Source organism: Cervus canadensis, chromosome 15, assembly GCF_019320065.1.
Source record: "Cervus canadensis isolate Bull #8, Minnesota chromosome 15, ASM1932006v1, whole genome shotgun sequence".
NCBI classification, from domain to species: Eukaryota; Metazoa; Chordata; class Mammalia; order Artiodactyla; family Cervidae; genus Cervus; species Cervus canadensis.
This window is the reverse complement of record NC_057400.1, coordinates 28,089,938-28,101,728: the sequence shown is the minus strand read 5'-3', so window position 1 is coordinate 28,101,728 and position 11,791 is coordinate 28,089,938. Positions and strand designations below refer to the sequence as shown.

The window sequence follows — 11,791 nt, the reverse complement described above, 5'->3', positions numbered from 1 at the left end:
TGAATAAAAAGGGAGACTTGATCCGTTAACAATGTCACATCTGTAGCCAAGGACGCCATGCAGTCAACAGATATTTGTGCTGTCACCTGTCTTTGTCCAAATAGCATGACATGAAAAGTCCTTCACAGCTCAACCTTTCCAGCCCTGTCTTCTATCTCATCCCTTCTGCTGTCTGGAAAACACCTACTCATCCTCCAAGATCCAGGTGAAATGTTACCTTCTCTGTGGAACTCACCTAAAGCCCCTCAGGCAACATGAATCACTCTTCCTCCCTCCTCTCCAAGCAGAATGCATCAGTTCAGTTCAGTCACTCAGACGTATCCGACTCTCTGTGACCCCATGAATCGCAGCATGCCAGGCCTCCCTGCCCATCACAAACTCCCGGAGTCTACTCAAACTCATGCTCATTGAGTCGGTGATGCCACCCAGCCATCTCATCCTCTGTCGTCCCCTTCTCCTCCTGCCCCCAATCCCTCCCAGCATCAGGGTCTTTTCCAAAGAGTCAACTCTTTGCATGAGATGGTCAAAATATTGGAGTTTCAGCTTCAGCATCAGTCCTTCCAATGAACACCCAGGACTGAGCTCCTTTAGGATGGACTGGTTGGATCTCCTTGCAGTCCAAGGGACTCTCAAGAGTCTTCGCCAACACCACAGTTCAAAAGCATCAATTTTTCAGCGCTCAGCTTTCTTCACAGTCCAACTCTCACATCCATACATGACCACTGGAAAAACCATAGCCTTGACCAGACGGACCTTTGTTGGGAAAGTAATATCTCTGCTTTTTAATATGCTGTCTAGGTTGGTCATGACTTTCCTCCCAAGGAGTAAGCGTCTTTTAATTTCACAGCAGCAATCACCATCTGCAGTGATTTGGAGCCCAAAAAAATAAAGTCTGACAGTGTTTCCCCATCTATTTCCCATGAGGTGATGGGACCAGATGCCATGATCTTAGTTTTCTGAATGTTAAGCTTTAAGCCAACTTTTTCACTCTCGTCTTTCACTTTCATCAAGAGATTTTTTAGTTCCTCTTCACTTTCTGCGATGAGGGTGGTGTCATCTGCATATCTGAGGTTATTGATATTTCTCCCAGCAATCTTGATTCCAGCTTGTGCTTCTTCCAGCCCAGCGTTTCTCATGATGTACTCTGCATATAAGTTAAATAAGCAGGGTGACAATATACAGCCTTGACGTACTCCTTTTCCTATTTGGAACCAGTCTGTTGTTCCATGTCCAGTTCTAACTGTTGCTTCCTGACCTGCATACAGGTTTCTCAAGAGGCAGGTCAGGTGGTCTGGTATTCCCATCTCTTTCAGAATTTTCCACAGTTTATTGTGATCCACACAGTCGAAGGCTTTGGCATAGTTAATAAAGCAGAAATAGAAGTTTTTCTGGAACTCTCTTGCTTTTTTGATGGTCCAGCAGATATTGGCAATTTGATCTCTGGTTCCTCTGCCTTTTCTAAAACCAGCTTGACCATCTGGAAGTTCTTGGTTCACGTATGGCTGAAGCCTGGCTTGGGGAATTTTGAGCATTACTTTACTAGTGTGTGAGATGAGTGCAATTGTGCGGTAGTTTGAGCATTCTTTGGGATTGCCTTTCTTTGGGATTGGAATGAAAACTGACCTTTTCCAGTCCTTTGGCCACTGCTGAGTTTTCCAAATTTGCTGGCATATTGAGTGTAGCACTTTCACAGCATCATCTTTTAGGACTTGAGATAGCTCAACTGGAATTCCATCACCTCCACTAGCTTTGTTCATAGTGATGCTTTCTAAGGCCAACTGACTTCACATTCCAGGATGTCTGGCTCTAGGTGAATGATCACACCATTGTGATTATCTGGGTCATGAAGATCTTTTTTGTACAGTTCTTCTGTGTATTCTTGCCACCACTTCTTAATATCTTCTGCATCTGTTAGGTCCATACCATTTCTGTCCTTTATTGAGCCCATGTTTGCATGAAACGTTCCCTTGGTATCTCTAATTTTCTTGAAGAGATCTCTAGGCTTTCCCATTCTGTTATTTTACTGTATTTCTTTGCACTGATAACTAAGGAAGGCTTTCTTATCTCTCCTGTCTATTCTTTGGAACTCTGTATTCAAATGGGAATATCTTTCCTTTTCTCCTTGCTTTTTGTTTCTCTTCATTTCAGAGCTATTTATAAGGCCTCCTCAGACAACCATTTTGCCTTTTTGCATTTCTTTTCCATGGGGATGGTCTTAATCCCTGTCTCCTGTACAATGTCACGAACTTCCATCCATAGTTCATCAGGCACTCTGTCTATCAGATCTAGTCCCTTAAATCTATTTCTCACTTCCACTGTATAGCATCCTTTATAATCCATTACTTTTATCATCTTCAGCTCTTTACATCTCCATCTCTCCCACTGGCGGCGAACTCCTCCAGGGCAAAAACTGCCTTATTTACTCTGGTTCCCCAGTTTATCCTTTTGATCTTGCCACAATCTCATGTGGTTGCCCAGTGAGGAAACTGTAGCCCTAATGTGAATGACTTGCCCAAGGATATCCAGCTGGTTTGAGCAGAACTGGGATTAGAAACCAGGTCACCTGATTTCTAATCCAGTGTTGTTTCCTATGCACTTTTCTTTCTTTCTTTTTTTGCTTTTTAATTACTTTATTAGCTTTACATTTTTCCATGCAAATGGATGAAATTTCACTGTTGACAGAAACTTAGATTGGGTGCCAAGGCAATCTGCCATTAGAAGCTGGTAACACAGAACCCACCTGACGCATTGAAATGACATAAGGTTCACAGCAAATGGATCAGTAAAGGCATTATCAGGAAAATGCAAGAAAAACAGAACAACGGTAGAAATCACAGTATTAGTCTCAAGGATATGGCAGGAGTCAAGGCATAAGGCAAAATTCGTCATGATGGTCATGGTGATTAGAGAGCTCCCCCATAAGGATATGCAGACAATTCCTCAACTGCAGCTCCCTGTTTTCTCCTGATTTCTCTCATCTCCTCCATGAATATTTCCATATCGTCTCCCTCTCCACCCAACCCATCATTGACCTGCCTACTGGGTATGACCCATCGGAAATTAGGGGCAAGTCAGCGAGCCTGTCCCCGTCTATGATTTCTTTGACTGGTGGCCTTCGCCCCCTCCCAAAGGGCAGTCTTCCCCTCCGTTCTGCACGGGTTGCTCCATTTCTTCGTTTTCCTGGGCCTATCCTCACTGTCCCCTGCTCCTTCCCATCCTCACCACGAGTGTGCCGCCGCCACACTTAGTTCAGCACACCATTGCCTTGCAGGAACTCAAGGGTGTTTCCCATAGCTCTGAGTTTTTCCTGCCTTCCCTCTCTTCTGCACTTTTCTGCACCCTCCCCAGCCTCCATCTAATGATTACAATGATGTTTAAAATTTCACAGCACCTTTCGTAACATTTAAACATTTATTTCTTATTTCATGGTTATAGAGTTCATCCAGGGGCTTCCCTGATGGCTCAGATCATAAAGAATCTGCCTGCAATGTGAGAGACCTGGGTTCGATCACAGGGTCATGAAGATCCCCCGGAGAAGGGAATGGCTACCCACTCTAGTATTCTTGCCTAGAGAATCCCATGGATAGAGGAGACTGGCAGGGCTACATGGGGTCACAAAGAGTCAGACATGACTGAGTGACTAACACACACACATACACACACACACGAGTGCCTCTGAGGTAGGTAGAGGGATCCTCATTGCCTCCTTTTATGTATTCCTGAGTTGAGGCGATTAGTGAATTATTCAGTCTCAAAACCAGTCATTGAAAGAGCCTCCAACCTATGCTTGACCACCAGGCCACCCTGTCATATAGTACAGGCTGTTAGCTTTTCGAGACTGTTATCAAGGCAACAGGAAGAAACAAGTTAGGCTATGCTGGTCACCTCTTGAGTTGTTCTTATTCTCCTGCAGTCTTAGAAAAAAGTTAGAACTCTTCCCTAGAGGGATTCTACTAATGTGGGTGATTCATCACTGTCCTTTATTTCACATACACGTCTTAGGAGTTAAAAGTAGGTGAGCTGAAGGCAGGAGACCACCTGAGGCAATGTGAATTCTCTTTCTCAGAGTCTTTGTCTAACTGGCATAACTCTCTACTTGCCTTGCATAAGAAAGCTTTTTACTATAGTATATTTTAAAGAAAGGTACTTTCTGCTCACACTTATTCCCTAAAGGAACTTTTTATTGGGAATTTGAGATGAAACACTATTCTTAAGGAACATACCCAGTGTGGCTAGGTCACATTTCATTCTTGTTTACAAGGGCAGGGTTCTATATAAGGCCATATGGCACCATGCTGACATTTTAAAGGCAACACTTGCTTCATAAGTTACTTTGTAGTACTAAATGAGAGCCCCAGTGACTTGAAAGATTATGTCTTTCTCAATTCCAGTGTAAGTGTGATTATGCTTAGTCTCCAGTGAAAGGTTTGCTTCTTCAGGGAGCATGTTTGTTAGCAACAAAAGATGCTGTCTCAAAACTAGCTTGATCCTAAATAGTCACATGGTCAGAAAATGTCTGGATAAAATATTTCCAGACCATTACCTTGATGTACTAATTTTTTTTTCCCCCCTTTAAGCCAGATCTAATTAGTTACATGTGTAGAAATAAATGTGGGACTCAGTAATCTCAGATTTTTATGCACCTTTCATAATGAGAACAGGGAATAGAATTTCTCAACAGGGTAAAAGGAATAGGGGTGTGTGAGCTTGCAATTACCTAAAGTAGCCCTGGAATTTACAGACAGATAGAACTCTATGTTTAGTGCAAGGACTCACTGAAATTGAAATGGACTTATGTATTATTAAGTTTGCTTAGAAAAATTAATAAAAAGTGCCTTCTAAGAACACATTATTTTCTTTTCTCTCCATCACAATGTTGCTACATTAGCTTCAAAAACAAATATCGACACAAACAGATGTATTTTTCTTTTATGTAAGAAATCTTGGTTGAACTTCGTGAGATTTTGAAAGTTATTCAAATTTGGAAAAGAAAGAAAATGAGGCTAGTGTTGTCTACCAAACAAGACATACTGGCATATTTTTTATGTTTTTCTCTCTAGTTCCCACAAATTATTTGCTTGAATTGAATCTATTTTACTGTATCTGATATGGTATAGGTAAATGTATTTGAATTGCTTCAAGCATGTTGAAATATTACTCATGAGATTGGTATGGCAGAAAAACTGCAAAAATGTGTAACAGAGACGACTCCATATTGGACCTATTCCTTTAGTTCTAACTCTTGTGCCTGTACGGAGTCATGCTGGTTCTGCACCTTTGTAAAAGAATGTTGCCTGCAGCCTAAAATATGCATGATAGCCCATTGTCAAAGCTCTGACCTTTGTAGGTACACTTTTCCACTCATGTAGCAATGAAAAGTTGCAGAACAAAAAATAACAGTTGTCTTGTTGGAACAAGACAGTTGTGTTCCAGTTGTGTTTACTGGAACACTGTGAACAGATCTAAGCAGGCAACTATAAGCGCAAAGGATTCTGACACCAAGAAGCTTGCAACATAGCTACACCCTCTCCCCTTTTAGTATAAAAGATGCCTGAATTCTAAGATGGTTCTTTGGAACATTAGTTCATCTTCTTGGTCCACTAGCTTTCTGAATAAAGTCACTGTTCCTTACCCCAACAACTCTTCTCAATTTATTGGCCTGTCATGCAGCAAGTGGTAGAAGTTTGGACTTGGTAACAAATAAGCACAATTATTCCCCTCACTCTCATACCTTCTCCCTTGGCAAAGTGACTTTGCAGCTCCTCTCACTAGAAAATGGAATTGCTTTCTCTACCTCTTCAACCTGGAATGGCCTTAGCTAGAATGGTGGCATAGTTTTCTTTGACTAACAGAATGTAGCAGAAGTGATAGTATTCCAGTTCTGTCTATATGCCTCAAGAAGCCATATATGTTTCTGTTCTTTCTCTGGGACTTTTGCATCCACCTTGAGAATCAGCCCAGGCCTGCCTGCTCTAGGATGAGAGACCAAGAACAAAGCTAAGTCATCCCAACTGAGGACTTCCAGACAGGCCAGCTCCTCACCAGACTGAAAACTGCTCACAGTCACATGAACAAGTTCAGCTCAGATAAGCCAGTTTAGAAGCACCCAGGTAACTGACAATAGCTGAACATACTAAATTCTGTCAGATGCCTGTGAGGTTTGTTTGCTTATTATGCAGTATTGTTGTGGCAAAAGTAAATGATTACAATGGTAAATATTTATTTATGTTGACACCTTCAGTCATAATAATGAAACCCCTCTACTTATGGAACTTTTGTTTAAAAGCATACATAAATAAATGACAAACTAAATTTAATGGGGGAAAAAGTGTCAACTTTGCATTCCACCAACAGATAGTAAGCTATCTCAGTATAGTAGCTCTTGGGGACATTCTGACACATGAAATTACAGAAAGTCTTTTACAATCTAACCTGCTTGTGAGTGGAAGAGCTTCTGCAGAAGGTGGTTCTTCTTAAGTTAGCCAGGAGTTTCTTTTATCATAGTTGATATTTAAACCAAAATGAATTTATAAATTAACTAATATTTTTCCTGCCAAGACATCTCCTTTGACCAGGTTTTTGACACTCACTTTGTTTCTTTTTTTAAGACATATTTTATCAGCCTGCATCTGAAATGATGATATAACTGCTCTAAGAAACTATCTTTGGAAAGAGGTATCTTACACACGTGATAAAGCACAAAGCCCTGCCTCACCCCGCCTCCTAGTTCAAAGTCAGACAAGCAAGTAAGTCATTTTTACATGTGAGTTTAGCTCCTAAAGGAGCATGGAGGCTCACTGAACAGTCTGGGAGATGAGTGATGAAGCTTGCCAAACAAAGTTGACCATGGTTTAGCTGGAAAAAGTGTTACCCAGTTCAAGCTCATACTGCTTGCCACATGCCAGGCCAATAAACTGAGAGACAAGTTGTTGGGGCAAGAAATAGTGATTTTATTCAAAAAGCCAGCAAAGCAAGAAGATGGTGAATTAGCATCCCAAGGAACCATCTTAGAATTCAGGCATCTTTTATACTAAAAGGGGAGAGGGTATGGCTGGTTCTTACAAACTTCTTGGTACAAGAATCTTTTGTTCTTGCAGCTGCCTGCTTAGTTCTGGTCACAGTGTTCCTGTAACTTCCAACAAGATCACTGTTATTTTCTGTTCTGCAACTTTTTATTCCTACATGAATGGAAATGTGTTGTATCTTTAAAGGTCAGAGCCTTGAGAATAGGCTATCATGTATATTTTAGGCTATAGGCAACATTCTTTTACAAAGGTGCAAAGCCAACATGACTAAGTACAGGCACTAGAGTACAAGAGTTAGGCCTAAAGAAATAGATCCAACATTTAAGGTTTGTTTCCTGTTACAAAAGTAAAAGCCTAGAGAATATGTAAGAGCAACTCAAACCCAGTAGACATTCAAAAGATATGAATTCATGATGAGGAAGTACTTTTCTTCAGTTCATTGCAGAGAGAAACTATACTTAGAAACTATAACTTGTTGATTTTATCTCTTGTGAGTAAAGTATGCAGAATCCCAGCTCTACCCCCACCAGTCCTATGACTTCTGTGACCCTTACCTGTAATAATATTACCTGATAATAATATTAACTGTCTCAGAGGGTTAGTAGGGGGATTAAATGACTTAATATTTGTAAAACTCAGAACAGCCCCTGACATGTGGTAAATGTTTAAGTCAAAAGCTAAAAACTAGAAGCTGAGGACTTGTGGTTTCCAGTCCAGCATGTAAGAAACTGAAAGTTGACACTCTGTCCTAACAAGTAAAAGACTGGATACAGTGCAAAATAAATACTTCTTTTTAGATTTTTTAGATTCATGAGAGACCTGAGGTCACAGGGCAAACCATTTCCCACCCCCCAAACCCCCCTCCCTGCAACCCCGAATTGGAGAAACAGGTAAATATAGAGAATTACATCCTACTGGAGCAGGATCCAGTGCCCTGAGAAGAAAGACTTGAACTGTAATTGATCAATTGCTGGAGGCTCAGAGTTGGCAAGTCTTGAAGCTAAAAATTCCTGGGGGAATCAGTCATCAGAGACTCTCACACTTTTCTGAATTTTACCTCCAGAAGCTTGACCAGGTTCTCACAGAGAGAAATCCTCTCAGGATTCCTACAGTGGAGGGGAAAGAAACAATTTTGAAATACTCTAGAATACTTTCTCTTTTCTACTTAATGAAGTCTGCCCTGGGGAGAAACTATTAATAATAGTTAACCAGAGACCAATGTGCTAGAGTTTTATCAGTGTCTAAGGGACCCAAGGAGAAGGAAATATTCAACTTCAGCCAAAGGTAGCCATCCTGACCCACCTGGGAGGGGGCAGAGAAGACAGAAGCACAAGTAAACTTCACAGTCCAGAAGTGGAATGCCAAAAGACTGAAGCCTATTCGTCAGCCTACAGAATGCCGCCTGTCCCTCATAACTCGACATGACTCGACATAATCACGACATGACCAAAGACCTTTCTAAAGCAGTTGCTTTTACCTGGCACATTATGTTCAGTTATCAGGAAAAACATAAAACAAATCAAAAGACAAAAACAGTATGAAAAGCAGAGCAAGCATCAGAACTAGACTCAGATATGGCAGAGATTTTGAAATTGCCAGGCTATTAACTTTTTTAATGATGTCAGACTTATGATCATGTCAATAATATTAACTGAGAGCCATTAGTGATATAAAGTGTGGTCTCTGTTCCTGTGTGCATCGTGGTTCAATTGGGAAGATGGAACCCACTGGCACAGATGACATAATTCAGCAACACACACACATAGGTACTGGGGAAAGTCCAATCCTTTCTGGAGTAACCAGAGAGATATGGGGTAGTATCAGAGAAGCAGTGCCTAGAAAAGCTAAGTTCTGATGTGGGTCAATGGGAGGTTTAAGAAAGTGAATGTCAAAGATTGAAAAAAATGTCGTCAATCTTTTTCACTATAGAAGTCACTCAAACCCCTAGAATTACCCATGGTAAGTGAAAGAAACAATTTATACTCAGCCTCTGGAAGGAATTTATGCAGCTTTCAAAGGTAAATAATTTAGACCCAGAGGAAAGCTTACACACTGAGAGAATCTGGTCTGGTATTTGAGGTGTTTCTGGGAACATCATTTTCTGAGACAGTAGAATACTAAAAAGTCAGCTGTGAGAAAGTGAAAATTAACTTACAGGCAACAGAGGAGTTGTCAACTACTTTGCTTCTTTTAATTTAATTTTTTTTTTTTTTTTTGTCTTGCTGAAAAAGATGAATTTGGTACATGGTAATTAGCTGTTCTGCTTTGCTTCCTCTTTGTAACCTGATGGGCCCTACCTTATGAAACAATTGGTGTTCTTGCACCATAGACGTTTCTTGACAAATGTGAAAGTGAGTGTTCACCCAGATGGATGAAAACACCACTTGTAATGACAGGAAGCCATATTAGAGGGCAAGATTGCTGTGGATATGCATTCCTCCAGCTAAGGTGTTTGGGAGGTTTATTCTTCCTTTTTCAAATCTTTTGGGAAGGTGGATACAGCAATTCAAGAAAAGAGATGCCACGATTCTGACAAGTTAATTAAGCTTTCACTTCTGAGTATTATATGTATAGCAAAGAAGAAAAACCTTAATTTCTTTGTACTGTCTGACAAAAAAGAAACACAAGATAAATGCAGGCAGATCTTTCAAAGTTGTCCTTATTACTGATTCCTAGTCTGCAGAACAGAGATTTTAGAAGTCTAAATCAGAACAAATGAAAAGTCTCAGCACCTTTTATCTTTCTGTAATTTACATATGTATCTACATATATCGATAGATATAAGGATGTTTTTCACCAAAATGCGAAAGCTGAAGAAACCACCCTTAGATTCTTCCCTGTGTGTGCTTCCTCAACTTTCACTTAATTTCACACCCAATGGGGAAAATGAAACATTCAGTGTGGGAGTCAGAATTTTGACCCCTTCTTGTCTTCACTCTCTGTGATTGTGTCATATGGACAATGGATGCTTGCAAACATAATTAAGTTTACGAAATCAGTTCAGTTCAGTTCAGTCACTCAGTAGTGTCCGACTCTTTGCAACCCCATGAACCTCAGCATACCAGGCCCCTCTGTCCATCACCAACTCCTGGAGTTTACCCAAACTCATGTCCATTGACTCGGTGATGCCATCCAACCATCTCATCTTCTGTCGTCCCCTTCTCCTCCTGCCCTCAATCTTTCTCAGCATCAGGGTCTTTTCCAACGAGTCAACTCTTCATATGAGGTGGCCAAAGTATTGGAGTTTCAGCTTCAGCATCAGTCCTTCCAACGAACACCCATGACTGATCTCCTTTAGGATGGACTGGTTGGATCTCCTTGCAGTCCAAGGGACTCTCAAGAGTCTTTTCCAACACCACAGTTCAAAAGCACCAATTCTTCAGCACTCAGCTTTCTTTATAGTCCAACTCTCACATCCATACATGACTACTAGAAAAACCATAGCCTTGACTAGATGGACCTTTGTTGACAAAGTAATGTCTCTGCTTTTTAATGTGCTGTTTGGGTTGCTCATAACTTTCCTTCCAAGGAGTAAGTGTCTTTTAATTCCATGGCTGCTATCACAATCTGCAGTGATTTTGGAGCCCCCCAAAATAAAGTCAGCCACTGTTTCCACTGTTTCCCAATCTATTTGCCATGAAGTGATGGGACCGGATGCCATGATCTTAGTTTTCTGAATGTTGAGCTTGAAGTCAATTTTTTCACTCTCCTCTTTTACTTTCATCAAGAGGCTCTTTAGTTCTTCTTCACTTTCTGCCATAAGGGTAGTGTCATCTGCATATTTGAGGTTATTGATATTTCTCCTGGTAATCTTGATTCCAGCTTGTGCTTCTTCCAGTCCAGCATTTCTCATGATGTACTCTGCATATAAGTTAAATAAGCAGGGTGACAATATACAGCTTTGACTTACCCCTTTTCCTATTTGGGACCAGTCTGTTGTTCCATGTTCAGTTCTAACTGTTGCTTCCTGACCTGCATACAGGTTTCTCAAGAGGCAGGTCAGGTGGTCTGGTATTCCCATCTCTTTTGGAATTTTCCACTGTTTATTGTGATCCATGCAGTCAAAGGCTTTGGCATAGTCAATAAAGCAATTTACTAAATAGTTGACTTTAAAATGGGAGATTTTATTGTATTATCCAAGTGGATGTAACATAATCACACAAGCCTTTAAGAGCCGAAGAGGAAAGCACAGAGATTCAAGGCATAAGAGGGATTCAGTGAGCCCCATTAGCTTCAAGTTGAAGGAAGTCACGTGTCAAGGAAATGGCGATATCATTCCTGTAATCACAAGGAATTGGATTCTGTCAACAACCAGTGAGCTTGGAAGACAATCCTGAGTGCCACGTGAAAAACAACCTCAGATGATGCTCTGATTTTATGCTAATGAGATCTTAAACAGAGAGTCTAGTTGTGCCATGCCATAAATCTGGCCTGCAGGGACTATGTGCTAATAAATGGCCAGTGTTTCAAGCTGCTGAGATTGTGGTGATTTATTAAGACAGCAGTAAAGAACTAATACTTTTGATTTTAACCAGTTTATTATGTTGCATTTATACTGACCATGTTATAACTTACTTTTAATTTTCAGATACTATATACTGCATTATCGATGAACACATCCTAAGTATACATGTTGTTTATATCATGCATGTGTGCTCAGTCGTGTCTGACTCTTTGAGACTTTATGGACTATAGCCCACCAGGATCTCTGTCCATAGAATTTTCCAGGCAAGAATAGTGGAGTGGGGTGACATTTCCTACTTCAA

General features: G+C 40.7%; 1 pseudogene; it reads right to left on the bottom strand.

Annotated features, from left to right (window-relative positions):
* Positions 1-2,863: 2,863 nt before the first annotated feature.
* Positions 2,864-3,187, bottom strand: LOC122453538 (annotated as a pseudogene).
* Positions 3,188-11,791: the final 8,604 nt, after the last annotated feature.